This window comes from Bidens hawaiensis, unplaced genomic scaffold (assembly GCF_021521415.1).
Source record: "Bidens hawaiensis isolate Kalapana, Puna unplaced genomic scaffold, B.hawaiensis_p1.1 tig00003022_1, whole genome shotgun sequence".
Taxonomy (NCBI): Eukaryota; Viridiplantae; Streptophyta; class Magnoliopsida; order Asterales; family Asteraceae; genus Bidens; species Bidens hawaiensis.
The window spans coordinates 329,412-347,503 of NW_027491163.1; the positions used below are offsets into that span (position 1 = coordinate 329,412).

Genomic DNA, 18,092 nt, shown 5'->3' on the forward strand with positions numbered 1-18,092 from the left:
ACAAATACATGAAAATCACATAACTAATTACAAGATAAAATCTGGTTCCTATTACGTTTTTTTTATTAAAAAACTATAGCAAATGATAAAAATAAATGAAATGAATATAGAAAGTGATTGTGATTACAACATGTAGTGTTATTACAATATATTCTAAATCTTTTTATGACAACTTTGTGCCTATTTGATCTGTTTTACCCATTTGACGTGTTTATTTTTAAGCTAACACTTTTTTTCAACCCATTTAACATAAAACGAACCCGATGACCCAATCACAAGTAAATGGGTCGAAAGTTCCTACTTTACAACGTATGTATACAAAGAGGTAGGGATGAGCAAAAAAATCAATTAACCAAACCGAAATCTTAAAAACCGACCCCAACAAATGGGCCAAAAGGTTAAATGGATCAAAAGTCTTCTCAATTAGTTTTATCTGTATATATTATCTTATTATTCTAATAATAAGAGTATTTGTAATCATTTTAAATAAAAAACATAAAATGTTGTATTAAAAAGTATTGATGGGTTGGGATGTAAAGTATTGATTGCGGCATCAGATGATGTAGTGTTGCGGTTGGCCTTTTAGCTTTTTGCACTAAATATAAATAACTTTAGCGAGTAGTATTATAAATTCAAAAGTTTAAAATCTAGTGCATTTTTCCATATTGTTACTTCTGCAAAATATAACTTATATCTTGTGGGAAAATATGATATAACTAACGTTAAAAGTAACATATTTTTTTCAGTTTTATATTTTATGTTTTATCTAATATATTGTTCTTATTATGTCTATTAATATGTCTGGTGAGAATATTGCTTACGGGCCTGGTCGCTATTGGGCTGCTTTATCTTAGTGGGCTTAGCTTGGAGAGGAAGTTGCTTGGTGTCGGTGGCTGCATCTTCGTTTGTTATAATACGAGGGTTTATCAAATACGAGCACACAACCCTAAATACAAAAACTTTCTATACTTCTGGGCGCACATCTGTGAAGTTAACAAATCCCATTCTTGTTCCTTTTGATTAGTTTGTTAAGCTCTTTCTATTGTTCTTATTTTGATCTTGGTGTATTGCAAAGAACAAGCAAATAAGGTTTGCATTTTCTTGAATATGGAAATAATATGACTTTGGTTTATGTTCTTGACATGGTATCAAGAGCCAATTAATCGGTCTCTGCTTCTACGGTGGTGTCTCTGTCGTGGTGTCTCTGATCGGGAATAAATCTGGTTATCTTTCCGCTGTCTTTTTTCTCCTGTTCCTGGTGGTTTTTAAAGATTGAAGATATAACCCTAAGTGAAGGTTATTTGATATATTTTTCTTCTTAATCAGCCTGCTACAATCCCGGTGAGATCGTTTCATATTTTTTACTTTTTGTTGGCAATAGGCCTTCATGTTAGGCTAGTCGGACAGTTTTGTGACTCTGTGTGCTTCATCTGTTCTTGTTTCTTTGCACAATAATTGATTTTCTTTCTTTCTAGTTTGATAAATGAGTGATTCTAGTGTTACTGAAATTAGTAAATTAGATGCTAGTGATCCCTTGCATCTTCATGCTAGTGATTCTAGCACCTTGACTGTGATAAATATTAAGTTGAAAAGAACAGAGAATTACACTATTTGTCTATAAGTTAAAAATAAAATTGGTTTTATTGATGGATCTTGTAAAAGATCAACTAATAATGAGATTCTTGCTAAACAAGGGACAGGTGTAATTATGTGGTTCTTTCATGGATTCTCAATTCTGTTTTTGATGAATTGTAGTTAGGACAAGTTTTTTCTAAATTTTCTTTTGATGTGTGGGAAGAATTAAAAGAAACATATGATAAGTTTGATGGTTCAGTTGTGTTTAGTTTTTATCAAAAAATAAACTCTGTTAATCAAAATGGTAGTAGTGTGTCAGATTATTATCATAGGCTTAATACGATGTGGAAACAATTTGATGCTATGGTTCAACTGCCTTCTTGTAGTTGCAATGCTTCAGGAAAATTCAATGATTTTACTCACTTGATAAAACTTATGCAGTTTTTGATGGGTCTTGACGATAGTTATCAATCTGTTAGAACTGCCTTGTTAACTAAAGATCCTTTACCTACCATTAAAATTGCTTTCTCAATTGTGTCCAGGGAGGAGTCCCATAGAAATTCTAGTGGGACTACAAAAACTCAAACCCAAAATATGGGTTTCTTTTATAAAACTAATCAATCTTTCGATACTACAAAGAAGTTCAACAGAGGGCCCATCCCTAACCTAAAGTGCACTCATTGCAATAAGCTTGGACACACTATTGAAAGATGTTTCGAAATTGTTGGATACCCCCAAGGACCAAGAATCAGAGGGGGTCAACCACATAATCAATCTAATAAACCTGCTATGTCTAATAATGCTGTTCAACATAAGTCTGATCAATCAGGTTGTAGTTCAAGGACTTTTCTTACTCCTGACCAGGCGTCCAAACTGTTAAACTTGTTAAATGAAAAATCTGGAGAAGGAACTTCTATTGGTTCTCATGTAAGAGGTAAAACTCTTAGTTCCTTTTCTGCCAGTAGTTTTAGTGAAAGAGTTTTCTGCTTTGCTAGTAACTTTCCATCACTGAGTAACTCTGGATGGATTGTTGACTCAGGTGCCAACCAGCACATGGTAAAGTCTGATAAAAATGTGTTTGATCAAGTAGATGTGTCTGAATTTAATGTAACTATTAAACATCCTAATGGTTCAAATGCAATAGTGTCAAAAATTGGAAGCATAAAATTGAGTGAAACTGTTATTTTAACTTATGTGCTTGTGGTACCTGAGTATCATGTGAATTTATTATCTATTCATACGTTTTCTAAGGATAGTAAAATTAAAGTTATTTTTGATGAAAATAACTGTTATCTTCAGGATTTGCTCACAATGAGAATCCTGGTGACTGGTAATCAAGTTAATGGTCTTTATTTTTGTGGTGATGGTTCTAGTTCTTCTAAGGTGTGCTTAAGTAATTTTTATACTTTAAATATGTGGTATACTAGGCTAGGACATCCTTCTGATAATGTTCTAAATGTCTTACAAACTGATCTGAATTTTAATTTTCAAAAAAATGATTATCCATGTGAAGTTTGTCATATGGCTAAACAACACAGAGAACCTTTTCCTTTGATTGATCACCAGTCAAAACAAATAGGTGATCACATGTGGATGTATGGGGTCCTTATAGAGTTAAAAGTAGGGAATGTTATAGATTCTTTCTAACTGTTGTTGATGATTTATACAAGAGCTGTTTGGGTTTTTTTAATGAAAAATAAAGATGAAGTTTTCTTTAATATAGAGACCTTTTTGAAATTGTTAAAAAGTCAGTTTGATAGAACAATTAAGAGTATTAGAAGTGATAATGGTCCTGAATTTGTTAATAGTCAATTTCAAAAAAAATTTAGAGACAAAGGTATCATTCATCATACCTCTTGTACCTATACTCCACAACAAAATGGTGTTGTGGAGAGAAAACATAGGTATTTGCTTAATGTTGCTAGATCTCTTTTGTTTCAAGGGAATGTTCCCCTTACTTTTTGGTCTGAATGTGTTCTAACTGCTGCATATCTTATTAACAGGACACCATCCTCTGTGTTAAAAGACAAAACCCCCTATGAATGTCTTTTTGGTTTTAAACCCTTGCTTTTACATTTAAGAAACTTTGATCGTCTATGTTTTAGTGCTATTTTAAATGTTCATAATAAATTTGATAATAGGTTTGAGAAATGTGTTCTCGTAGGTTATTCTAAGTTGTGGAATTTAGAAGGTAAAAAAGGTATTTTTTCAAGAGATGTGAAGTTTTATGAAAATATTTTTCCCTTATAAAAGTAGTGATTCTCTAAAAACTTTTGAAAATTATGAATCCTTATCTATTAACACTTAAAATTTTTTTGATCTATATGATGAAAATGTTTCCAAATGTTCCTTAAATGATGTAAATCCCGATGATGATGTGGAGGTGCACATTGATCACTCTAGTGAGGATCGGCAGCCTAGTAGCAACTCGAGGACTTCAGATGAAACTAAAACTAATGTTTCACAATCTGGTAGCTCTAGAGATGGAAATAGGGAGGTAGATCCTTCTAGAGTTGAAAGTGAAAATGTTAGCTCTTCTGAGGGTATTCCTATTCAGCCTCCTCAGAGAAAATCTTCTAGGAGTTCTGTTTTACCAAAAAAAACTTAGTGATTTTGTGGTTGAAGGGAAAGTAAAGTATGGTTTTGAAAAAGTTGTTAATTACTCCAATTTATCTGTTGAAAATTTTTCATTTGTGTATAGTCTTAAAAAAACTATTGAGCCTAGAAATTATTATGAAGCCTCAAAAGATTCTAATTGGGTTAACGCCATGAATGATGAAATGAATGCTCTTTATACAAATAACACTTGGGAACTTGTTGAGTTGCCTAGTGATAAAAAGGCTATAGGTTGTAGATGGGTTTATAAAATAAAATACAAGTCTAATGGTGAAATTGATCGATATAAGGCCCGTTTAGTTGCTAAAGGTTACAACCAGAGAGAAGGAGTTGATTTTGATGAGACCTTCTCTCCGATTGTTAAAATGGTTACTGTTAGGTGTGTCATAAGTTTGGCTGTTGAAAACAATTGGTCTTTATTTCAGTTAGATGTTAATAATGCCTTTCTGTATGGTGAATTACATGAGGATGTCTATATGCAACTACCTGATGGATATTTTTCAAAAAATGATGCTCGTGTTTGTAAACTTATTAAGTCTCTATATGCTTTAAAGCAAGCAACACGAATGTGGAATGCAAAACTTGTTTCAGCTTTGTATGGGATTTACCCAATCTATGTGTGACTATTCCTTGTTTATTAAATCTGAAAAATCTGTGATTTTTATTTTACTTGTTTATGTTGATGATATAGTAGTTACAGGAAACGATGTTACTGCTATTGATGAAGTTAAACAAATATTAAATACGAATTTTTTGATTAAAGATTTGGGTTTACTTAAGTATTTTTGGGTATTGAAGTTGTTAAGTCAGACCAAGGGATTTGCTTGTCTCAAAGAAAATATTGTATGGAGCTGTTAGATGAGTATGGCATGAGTGCATTCAAACCAGTTAACACTCCTATAGAACAAAATTACGTTGTCATGAATATGTGTGATAAAGATAAATCTTTTTCAACAAATGTTTCCGGATATCAAAAATTAACTGACAAATTAATATTTGCCATACAAGACCTGATATTTGCTAAGCTGTTCAGTTTTTAAGTCAATATATGCATAAACCATCTAATGCTCATTTACAAATTGCTTTAAGATTACAAAGATACTTGAAGAAAGCTCCTGGTTTGGGAGTCTTATTCAAAAAAAGGGGCATCATTTAATATTTCTGGTTATTCTGATTCGGATTGGGCTAAGTGCCTAGATACTCGACGGTCAGTAACAGGTTTTTGTGTTTTTCTTGGGGAGTCACTTGTGTCTTGGAAAAGCAAGAAGCGACTGCATCCCGGTCTTCTGCTAAAGCTGAGTATAGGGCTATGTGTGCCTGTACTGAAGAAATTATTTGGATAAAAAATTTATTAAAAGAGTTAAAAATCAATGTTGATCTTCCAGTATCCTTACATTGTGATAATAATGCAGGTATATCAATAGCTGCAAATCCTGTTTTTCATAATCGAACAAAGCATTTTGAGGTTGGCTTGTTTTTCTTGCGGGAAAGAATATCATCTGGGGTAATTAAGGCTGTGTCCATAAGATCTGACAAGCAATTGGCCGACATGTTTACCAAAGGGCTTTTGGTAAGTCAGCATACTCTTATGTTACAAAACTTAGGTTTGTTTAATAAATTTGGATATAAAACTGACGGGGGGTGTTAAAAGTAACATATTTTTTTCAGTTTTATATTTTATGTTTTATCTAATATATTGTTTTTAATATGTCTATTAATATGTGAGAATATTGCTTGCGGGCCTGGTCGCTATTGGGCTGCTTTATCTTAGTGGGCTTAGCTTGGAGAGACAGTTGCTTAGTGTCGGTGGCTGCATCTTCGTTTGTTATAATACAAGGGTTTATCAAATAGAGCAGACAACCCTAAATACAAAAAAACTCTATACTTCTGGGCGCACATATGTGAAGTTAACAAATCCCATTCTTGTTCCTTTTGATTAGTTTGTTAAGCTCTTTCTATTGTTCTTATTTTGATCTCGGTGTATTGGAAAGAACAAGCAAATAAGGTTTGTATTTTCTTGAATCTGGAAATAATATGACTTTGGTTTATGTTCTTGACAACTAATGACAAAGTTATCAAGCCCCTGAACAATCTCTTTAGGTGTAGACTTTTAGTTAAGTTAATTAATTCCTCAAATCGTATTCATTCAGGTCTGAACATCTAACTAACGTCGAATTCTACAAGCAATCAACAAAACTTGTGTTCCAATTCAGCGAACGAACAACTGAGACTAACGACTTAAATAAATATCTATCTTTGTTATAAATTGTTGGCCCAATCTTGGATCTTTGATAAAGAATTGATAAGATGAACAATGATATGAACAACAATCTTTCTTGAATAACTTGAACTTGGATTGAAATGAAATAAACATTCTGATGTTCCCCCTATTTATAGATCACCAAGAGGTGTGATTTTAGGGTTGCAACCTTTCAAGAACAATAATATACAGACACGTGTTTTTGGCAGTTACAAACTTAACAACTTGACACTCTAACCCCTATACTTACATACATGTTTAAGTATGACTTAAACATACTTATAACTAATTACAATACGACCCTTGTACTTTGATGACGAGTGATTAATGCTTCATTCACCCCCTTAATCACGATCATCTTCTTGTCGTAGATCTTGAACACCGAGCATTTGCCTCATAGTTGCAAACTTGATTCTTGCGAGTGCCTTTGTCAGAATATCCGCCTTTTGTAACTCACCGCTAATATGCTCCACATTTATGTGTCCGTTTTCCGCACACTCTCTAATGAAATGATAACGTGTGTCTATATGCTTGCTCCTTCCATGAAACCCTGGATTCTTCATAAGCACTATTGTTGAAATGTTGTCGATCTTCAGAGTTATCTTCTCTTCCTTCCAGCCAGTTAGTTCTCCAAGTAAGCGCTTTAGCCATAGTGCTTTACATGCTGCTACTGTTGCTACCATGAATTCTGATTCACATGATGATAACGCAACCGTTTGTTGCTTCTGTGTACACCAAGTTATAGGAGATTCTCCAAAGTAGAATATGAGCCCAGTAGTTCCTTTTCCTTTGTCTGTGTTGATGCCATAACTACTATCACTATAACCAGTTATCTTGCAGCCTCCTTTCTTGTAAATGATTCCATGCTCCTCCGTTCCATTGATGTAGCGTATCACTTGTATAACAGCTTTCATGTGATGATCCATAGGTTCTTGCATGAATCTACTTAACAATCCTTCTAAGTAACATAAACCAGGCCTTGTATGTAACAAGTACCTTAGACTCCCAATTAGACTTCTTTATTGAGTAGAGTCTATAGGAGTGCCTCCCTCAGTCTTGGTTAACTTTGTTCCCGGATCCATGGGAATTTTGGTCTCATTACTGTTAACCATATCACTAATCTCCAGGATTTTATTGATATATCCTGTCTGCGTTATTGCAATCTCATCCCCTACTTGGGTAACTTCAATCCCTAGATAATATGCTAGCAATCCAAGATCGCTCATTTCAAACTTATCTTCCATTTGCGATTTGAACAAGTCAATTTCCTTCTTTCGAGTTCCCGTGACTATCAAGTCATCAACATAAACTCCAATGATCAGTGTAGAATTCTTCGTCTTCTTTGTATACACTGCTTGTTCCATATTGCATTTCTTGAAGTTCAGCGACTTCAACGTCTGATCCAACTTCATATTCCAAGCACGTGGTGCTTGCCTTAGTCCATTCAATGCTTTAGTAAGCTTGTAGACTTTTCCCACATTCTTAGACTCTATGAAACCCTCAGGTTGTGAGACATAGTCCTCTTCTTTCAATTCTTTATTTAAGAATGCTGACTTTACATCCAGATGATGTACTTCCCCGCCAAGGCTAAGATTAACCGAACAGTTTCGATACGTGCAACCGGTGCAAATACTTCATCAAAATCTATACCATGTTCTTGAACGTAACCTTTTGCTACTAACCTTGCCTTGTATTTCACAATGTTTCCCTTAGCATATTTCTTCGTCTTGAACACCCACTTCAGACCAATCGCCTTATGACCACTTGGCAAAGTAGTCAACTTCCGAGTGTTGTTCTTGTTAATTGAATCCAATTCCGCCTTCATCGCTTCAATCCATCTTTCATCGGTAGATGCTTCCTTGTAATTATGTGGTTGTTCCTCCACCATCATAAGCTCTTCCAACTCATCCATGTTTAATCGCCTTGTTGGTGCATCCTCTTGCACTTGTAATATACTCCTAAAACCTCGTTTAGGGGTATGACCAAACTCATGATGCGAACTCCTAGTCGTCTCATGAACCTCTTCCTCTTCATCTCATATAGGTTCATAGGAGTATGTTGGAGGGGTAACATAAGAGTTTTGATTACCAACTTCTCCTTCGTGATTGTCTTCGTGAATCTCGGAATTTACCGGTACTATTTGATACTCATCAAACCCTTCAATGACAAAACTTGTCCATTGCTTCTCTGATGTACCCTTCTCTTTGATATAGCTATCCCAATTTCAAGATTACTTCTCCACGAACTTAACATCACGTCTTGCACAAATCTTATCTTTTGCCGGATCATATAACCTATATGCCTTCGATCCTTCCTCCACACCTAAATAGACCATAGGTGTGCTTCTATCATCTAATTTCTTCAAGTGAGATGATATTACCTTGGCATATACCGTGTAACCAAAAATCTTCAAGTCTCCTAGATTCGGCTTTCTCCTAGTTAATGTTTCGTACGGTGTTTTCTCCAATAGAGCTTTTGTAGGAACTCTATTTAGTATGAATATTGCGTGCCTAACTGCTTCTCCCCAGAAATTCTGAGGCATCTTCATTGCCTTGAGCATGCTCCAAGTAGTTGATAACATCGTCCTGTTTCTTCGTTCAACTACTCCGTTTTGTTATGGCGAGTAAGGTGCTGTTAATTTCCTTGCAATGCCGTTTCCTTTGCTATACTGATTGAATTCAGTTGACGTGAATTCTCCTCCTCTATCAGTCCTCAGCATCCTTAACTTGGTTCGTAATTCTGACTCCACCTTTGCCTTGAATTCTTTAAATAACTCAAATGCTTGATCTTTCGAGACTAAGAAATAAACCCACATGTAACGAGTACAATCGTCTACAAGTAGGAATATATACTTCTTTCCCGAATGTGTTGGTGGGGATATAGGACCACAAAGATCTCCATAGACCAAGTCCAAAGATTTTAAAGACCTGAACTTAGCCTTATTTGGAAATAGATCTCGATTGTGTTTTCCTATAACACAAGCATCACAAATCTGACCTGTGTGCTTGACTTTTGGAATTCCTTGAACCATCTTTTTTCGAGTCGTATCTTTGATTGAATCAAAGTTTAAATGACCCAATCTTGCGTGCCACATCCATGCTTCGTCATCCATGTTTGCTAGAAGACATATGGGTGTTCCTATCTTTAACGTGACATTGTATAACCTGTTCTTGGACCGTTCTACTTTGAACAACAGGTCATTCCTATGATCATATATCAACAGGCGATTTCCTTCCATGACCACTTTACACCCGATTTCCGTTAGTTGCCCTAGGCTCAATATATTGTTCTTCAAATTTGGAATGTAGTACACATCGGATATGATCCTCTGTTCTAGATTCTTACATTCCAACAATATAGAGCCTCTTCCCTTGATCCTCTACGTATGATCCGTCTCCAAATCGAACACGACCACTGATTGCTTCATCAATCTCATTGAAGTGACTCCTCACTCCGGTCATGTGATTACTAGCACCATTGTCAAAATACCATAGACTTTCTTCTGTTAACGTGTGCCTCTTGGGTTGGACTTCACCCTTGTTCAACAGGACTTTTTCACTGTCATCCACTGTGATTGCCATTAACAGTGTTGGTTCTTCATCTTCTTGCATCAAGTTTGACTGTGCTCACCAACTTTCTTTTGTGGGCATTCCCACTTAAAGTGTCCAAACCTCTCACAGTTGTGACATCTGACCTTTCTCTTGTTGAACTTCTTCCAATTCTTGTTCGTCTTAGGTCTGCTTGACGAGCCTTCTTCCTTAGGACTTTGCCTGTCCTTCCATTTCCCTTTCGATGGGTTAAACTTTCCTCATCCACGATTTTCGAATCGCTTATCTCGGCCTAAATTATTGTCGTGGCGTGTGTACAACAATTTGTCTTGACCGTATTTAGGGCCTCTTTTCCTGAGCTTTATCCGCTCTTCATAAGTCTTCAATTTCTCGACGATTTCATCTATTGAAACTTCATCTATGTCGGTACTCTGTTCTATTGATGCAACAATCTGGATAAACCGATCTGGCATGGATTCTAAGAGTTTCCATACAAGCATGGGTTCATCCAAGGATTTTCCCAGTCCACTTGCCTTTGTGACATACGTGTTAATCCTCTCCATGAAGGTGTCTATTAACTCATCTTCCTTCATCTGCATCATTTGGAACTCCACCATTAATGATTGTAAACAAGCCTTCTGTACTCGTTCAACACCGACATGTCTCTTCCTCAACGCTTCCCGCACTTCTTTTGCTGTTCTGCAACTTGCCACTTGCAGAATGACAGCCTCCGGTATCGCTTGATACAGGTATGCAGAATAACGTTCAACAAGCCCAGAACAGCCCCTAACGGGCCTAAAACAGTTTCTGCCCAAACCGGGCCCAGACACATACGAACTAGAAACAAACAAAGTTAATTGTACTTGACCAAATAAACGAAAAAACTAAATACTAACAGCAAGCCCAAATGAATTAAGGTTAACATCCCCCCCCCCTAATTCACTTGTCCTTCAAGTTCTTCACTCGGTTGGATCGTCATTGATGAATGTGTAGGAAAGGTCATCTTCATTCGGGTCCTCGCTATCCAAACCTGGCTCCCTTTTAACTTGAACTTGAGCACTCTTCGACCCGCTTGGTCCGAAATCTGGTGGAAAATCCTTATCTATACTTGTACTATTCCCCCCCCCCCCAATCCTTGGCTTGCATCTTCCATCCCTTTGCTTGTTTCCACAATCTTTACATCACTTTTAACGACGTGATAATACCAATCTATTAGATCAAGGTATTTCACATAGGCCAACTTTAAAGTCATTCCATCACCAAACTCATATCCCAATCGAATAGCCATAAGATCCCATTTATGTTCTTCACATACGTGTTCATAACCACCTTCAACATTTACCAGAACATACAAATTCAACAGATCAATCTTCTTACCGTTCGCCAATACATGTAGACATTCATCGGGCTTCTCGATCTCCAAATATTCTTTCACAAACCAACTTATTAATCTATCGAACTCTTCTTGAAACATTTCTTCATTCTTGATGAGCCTTTCATGTATTTTTACCAAATCAAAAAAATCTATAATACTTTCTCGTGAGATATCTTCGTCAAACTCTTCAATAGACAAATAAGGGTCACTTGAGACATATTTCCAAACGTTGTCTCTAAGGATATGATGTGTAACATGGGGTTTTTCTTTGACGCCTTCCAAATACCTTGCCAAAGCCTTCTTTGCCTTCACAAAACGAACCCGTTCCTTCATTACGGGTTCTTCTTCCAGTTCCAACTTAATTTCCTTTTCATGAAACGAACCAAGTTCTTTCATAATCTCATCGAACTTCCGCTTATATGCTTTAGTCACCGACTCATCACTTGATTCAACCTCTTTTAGACTATTAAACCAACACATATAATCTTTCTCCAATTCATATTCGTTTCTATCACTGAAAGAATCTACCACCCTGTTATTCCCCCCGAACATCTTTTTCAACAAACACTGATCACCAAGAATCATTGTCTCGATTCCTTGAGACAACAAATGATTCAAACTTAAGATGTTCTTATCTGTTTCCGGGTTATAACTGACACATGGGATTTTCTTTAACCTTCCATCAACCGGTACTTTTATTTCTCAAAAACCATCAGAAAACACAAACTATCCTGATTTTTCTTGGTGTTGGATTCCAAAAATTCGTTTAAATTTTACAAACAAATTTTTGTTACCGGTAAAGTGATTTTTGGCATGAGGATCAACATACCAAATTTCACTAGGGTTTCTACCATCCGTTCCAATAACGGAATAAGTAATCCCGGGTGGTATCACAAAATCATCAACATACTTACTTGGGCAAAAAGCAACGACATGACCTATTTCTTGGCAACGAAGACATATTACTTCTGGTTTCCTCGGTCTTCCCACTGGTCGTTTTTGCATATTTTTTGCCCTCCAAGATCGAAATCGAACATCTTTCTTTCCCAACCCTAGCATTCCTGTGACTGGTCTCTTCGCTTTAAACCCTAATGACTTAACACACGCTCACGAGCAATCCCTTTACCCCATCTTGCGATCTCCTCTGCTGTCATGCCCGGTTTAGCCCCGACACAAACCTCAACCGTATCCATATTTACCGGTTGTCTACCCATCAGCCCCTTGCCATCTCTTGGCTCTGCCGATCTGTCACTTTCCTCGGAATCTTCCACCATGTGGGAACTTTCACGATCAGAGAGCCGTTTGGCTCTGATACCACTGTTAGACCCCTCGATCTTTTCCGACTTCTGATCACTCTACGATAACTTGGACACCATAATCAATCACCAAATATAATAACAATATAGAGACAATATATTGAACAACCAGAACTTTTATTGATTAAACTACAAAGTATGTTGATGATAATAATTGCAAAACTTTCTAGAAGTTCTCCTATATATACTACTTGAAATGACATGACGCTTCATAGAACGGTTATAAGATAACCGTCTGTAACTGCCGTTCCTATATTTAAGCAACTGATTAATATTTGTTAGTAGCAGCCCAACAAACATTAAACAAGCCCAGTACAGCCCTTAACGGGCCTAAAACAGTTTCTGCCCAAACCGGGCCCAGACACATACGAACTAGAAACAAAGTTAATTGTACTTGACCAAATAAACAAAAAAACTAGATACTAACAGCAAGCCCAAATGAATTAAGGTTAACATAAATAAATATAAAGTGGGATGGTAGATTCTTTTGATAATCATGCAAGCAAAAGTTAGTTAACTAAATATGTAGGGACCAAAGTCATACCTCTTGCTCTTGGATATTCCACACCACTGACTCATTGTTAATCATGATCTTAGTAAGTGTTCTGGCAATGATATATAGGTGTGATTATATTTATCAAACTCCAGCAATTGCTTATAGATAAATATTCAAGAGCTTGTAAGCTGCATTTGTGTTGGTTATTTTGAGAATCATTTATCCTCCAAACCTCTTTTAGCTTCTCTAGACTATCCACTTGAACTCTTCTCAATGTGCTATTGCTACTAAGTTGCTCAACTTTACTCGAGTCTACGTTGAATAAGACTTCAATAGAATTACACCTTCTAACTATAAGCCTTTCTAAATGACCAAGTAATCTCATTGGATTGCTTGGAAATATATTTATAAGACTATTACAATCAATCACATAAATCTCTCTCAACATGGAAATGCTATTACTGTTCTCCTCACACGACCATATCTCGTTCAAGTGGTTCACACTAGAAATTTGCAGTTTCTCCAACTTTGGTCCCTGCGTAAAAACATGCATTGTTCAATACACAATCAAGTTATAAGATCAAACTATAACATATTTACCTTGTTGTTCAATAATGGTTTGTTTGAAGAAATATTACTATTAATCTCCGAAAAGATGCTAGTAAAATTCGGAAGTCCATTAAGATGAAACTCGAGCAGTTGTGGTAACTCAATTACATTAACAGGGTCACACAAGCATACCAGCTCTGGTAGATGCTTCAAAGATAGAAACTTTAACTTGTCAAAATTAATCGCTCTATTCTCACCATGTACCACTGATTTCAAAGCCGGGCATGACCAAATTTTGAGGCACTCAAGTTTCATCAAACCTTCTACCACAGGAATTGTAAATAGGTATGTCAAGTCTGCACAGTAGGAAATATGAAGTGCTTTTAAATTGCAAAAGGATATTTGAGGAGGATGCACTAAAATGTCTTCAAGATAACTCATATCATTCACTCCCAAACATAGAATCTCTGTCCTTCTAAACAACTCATTCATTTTGCATTCAAGAAGTGCATTGGTACTGGTCACAAGTTTCAATGTGAATGGGTAGGTATCATTGTAGCCCCAGCTGAACATTGTATTTTCTAATACACACCCAATAGATATCTTCAACCTTTCAAGTTTCTCAAAGGTCACATATTTCAGTTGGGCATCAATCAAATTCAACCTCTAACGTTGAAAGTTTTCTTGAAAGCATCTTCAATTCGCCCCAATTCACATCCATGTACCTAATAGCATGACCATTAGAAACTCTCATATAAAGCTCTTCAAGTTTATTAAGGTTTTGAAAGACGCCATCTTCGATAATAAGGTCAACACATCCATTCAAATTGAGTAGCCTTAGCCTTTTTAGCCCCCCTATTTTAGATGGCAATTTGCGGATGCCACATTGGGCTAGACCGAGTACTTCCAAATTAACAAAATCTCCAAGAAAAGAGATATCATCATCCATCAACTGGCATGAACGAAGAGATAGTACTCAAAGATTGGCCGAATATTGTGGAAGAAACGGCCTAAACAAATTCGCATAAGCCACCACCTCTAGCTTTTCCATCCTTGTATAAAACTCTTCCGAAAACTTGAGCTGCTGCTTATACTTCCCAATTATCATAAAAAACTTTAAGGTTTGGGTGGTTAAAATCCACAAGAAACTCAGACATACCTCCACACTGTAATAGAATTCTCTCATAAGACTCATTTTCTTTAAGTTGCTCAAAAATACTATTATCATGATTTACAATTGAAGCTTGCTTGACTTCCGAAAAATTGCTTAAAATAAAATCATGCACAAGATCATGCATTTTCACAAACCCTTCCTGGACACTTTTAATCAACAAGTTTGAACATATGAGGCTGTCAACACAAGCTTTTACTCGACTTCTTGCTTCTGCTATAGTATGTACATTCTTAAAAAAGCTTCAATCCCCATCCATATCTCAACAAGTCCTCTATGTTAATGTTGTAGTCCTCTAGGAACAAGCCACTAAGAAAAAAGGTTGCTTTATCATTCTCTTTGAGATTGTTGTAGCTAATCTCAAAAATGTTATCAAGGACACGAAAATCTTTATTCTGTAAACGATATAGTGTATCTTCCCATGCATACTTTTCCTAACCTCTAAGAGTACAGGCAATGGTATTTATAGCAATAGGCAAACCACCACAACTCTTTATAATATCGTCTCCAATCGGTTCAATATCGTCTGGTTTGACAATATCACCATGCGAAACTGGTCCTACAATTTCCCAAAATAATGTTTTGGCCTCTTGTTCTTTTAATATCTTGATTCTGAAAATTGAACTAGCTTCAATACCCATATAAGTACACACTTTTTCGTCTCATGATGTTAGCAACAAGTGGAAACCGTTTGGCAGAGGACTTGTGAGTCCAATATCCTTGAGATTGAACTCCTCCCAAACATCATCCAAAATTATCAAAATCTTCTTTTTACTCTCCTCCGACATCCCCTCAAATCTTTTTCGAAGACGCTCAGCCCTTGCATCTTTAGCTTTTTCAGCTAAAGGTTGACCGGTGTAATCTGCAATAGTTTCTTGAATAAGAATGGGTTCAAGATCTTTTCCAATAACCACCTTCACAATCCAATCAAACATCTTCCTATCCTCTGCTTATACTTAAAGTATCCAACCCCAGCCGTTGGAACATTCTCCGCCATCTCAACTTTGATTTTTTCAACTTGTTCCAACCATTTCGGTACATGATGAGGTACCACTAGACAGTTTGCATTATTTTCCATTTGTCTAGTACGCATATAGCTTTGTCATCCAATAGTGTCACTTTTGCATGCATGTCTTTAACATAGTTTGATGAAGAAACAAGGAACCCTAAGTGTCTCTTAACTGGGGCAAGCAAAGATTCAACAACAGGAGTAACAATTGCAGTAGCAAACTCCATCTTCCAGAATTGTATCTGCAGTTCTTATATAAGATCAATTGTTTATTAAAGTAGGTGGTAAGAACCATGCCTATTAATAATGATACATAAATTTATAAAAGGTAACTTTGTGTTCTACAAACGAAATATACAAATATATATCAAGAAAATCTAGTTGAGGTTAATAGCATATATGCCTATGTAAATTTAAACCTTTGTTAACTTATTTTATGTAAATTCTAAACCTCAAATATAAACTAATAGAGTTGTCGATGGACACCATAACGCGAGTTAAAAAAAATATAACACATGTGATTCGTGATTTACTGTAGTGAACTTTTGATCTAGAAACATTTTAAACCTAATTCATAGATCAATAAGATCTACAATGAAAGTTTGAAGACGACGATGAAATCCATCTACCCATTAATCCATCTACAAATAATAACCTAAAGTTGTAACAACAAAAATTACCTTCAAATTAATGCACCACCAGACCAGGAAAGATATTGAGAGAAATGAAGCAGCAGAAGAAAGCAATAATTCAGAATGGGATTCTATTCTATAAGAGTGCATGGGTGGACTAAGGTTTATTCTTTTACTAGTGGAGTAGAAAAGTTATTACATAAAACAATTTAAAAGTAATTGAAATATTAAAGAAGTTGAGAATGATTGTAAAGTGATAAACATAATTAGAAACTTTTAAATAATTAATCGTATGATTTGTAAAAGCTGTATAAATATGAATTAAAAAAAAAAAGCACCACCAAGCCTAGAAAGATATTGAGATAAATCTTTTGTCCACCCGCTCCCATATAACGAGATAGGAAAACAAAATGAAGTTAAAAGGCTAACTTGTTCTTTTTTTTTATTTATGCAAATTGTTGAATGGTAATCATGGTACTCAATGTTATGTGAACTGTGAACATAAACCGCGGCTGCAAATTTGTTGCTGTTGAAAGCTAAGATAACTTAATATGTCAAAAGTTATCTGCTAAGGTGTACTACGTTTGCACAAATAGTATGGAACACAATTTAAAATTTACATAAAACTAGTTTTTGACCCCCGCGCGATGTGGCGGGGATACATCAGAAGTTCAGACTGTCACTCGAACAATTTTCAAGCATTATGCGACTAAAACCAACATTCACCCCCATTTCTTTCCTTTATCTGCTACCTATTAGGAGGTTGATAGCAACAAAAATTGTAATGAGACAGTCATATTTCTCATTCATTACTAAGATCCATCTAATCAAAAATTACTCAACATAATGTATATCATTTCTGATGTAATATGAATTGTTGCATACACAATTTGTTGCATTAAATGGTAAATAAATATAAACGTATCAAATATCAAATGACTATAAGTAGTGATCGTTTTTGGTTTAGAAGGTTAGCGAAGAGTTGAATGTTCTCTGCAAATTCATAAATCAAACAGAGAATCCGATTTAAACGCATGTGATCCTACTTTAGCATTTTCTGTGAGTTTTTTGACTTGTTTCTCCAAATGCAAGTGTGATTTCTTGTTTTCTTTTAGCTCTTTCAATGCAGCCTCCAACTCCAACCTTTTTTTTTGTGAATGTCTCCTTTTCTGTTCATATATATCAACAAACCAGTTGCATAAGAATTTATTTTATCCTTATGATAGTTATAGCTTATATATTTATAATGTATAAGTTAATATATAAAAATTAGCTAGGAAACCATCTGCACACAATTACAAAAAAAAAAGTGTTACACTAGCTTTTATCCCCCGTATTACGGGGTTGCTTTACATTAGTTGTTTATAATATTTATTATGTATTTCTTTAGATTTTAATTTCATTTATTGTAAGAAAGTTAACAATATACATAAGATTTAGCGATGAAATAGTTTCACAAATAAATGAGATGTTATAATCCGGTTTAAAAGCTATCTGTGTTTGGTGAAACCCATGACCCGCTTATTTTTTTTACTACAAAATTAT

At 35.5% G+C, this 18,092-nt stretch overlaps 1 pseudogene; it reads right to left on the reverse strand.

The window, feature by feature from the left end:
- Positions 1-12,462: 12,462 nt before the first annotated feature.
- On the reverse strand, positions 12,463-16,142 carry LOC143622103 (putative disease resistance protein At1g61300; annotated as a pseudogene).
- Between the last annotated feature and the right edge of the window lie 1,950 nt (positions 16,143-18,092).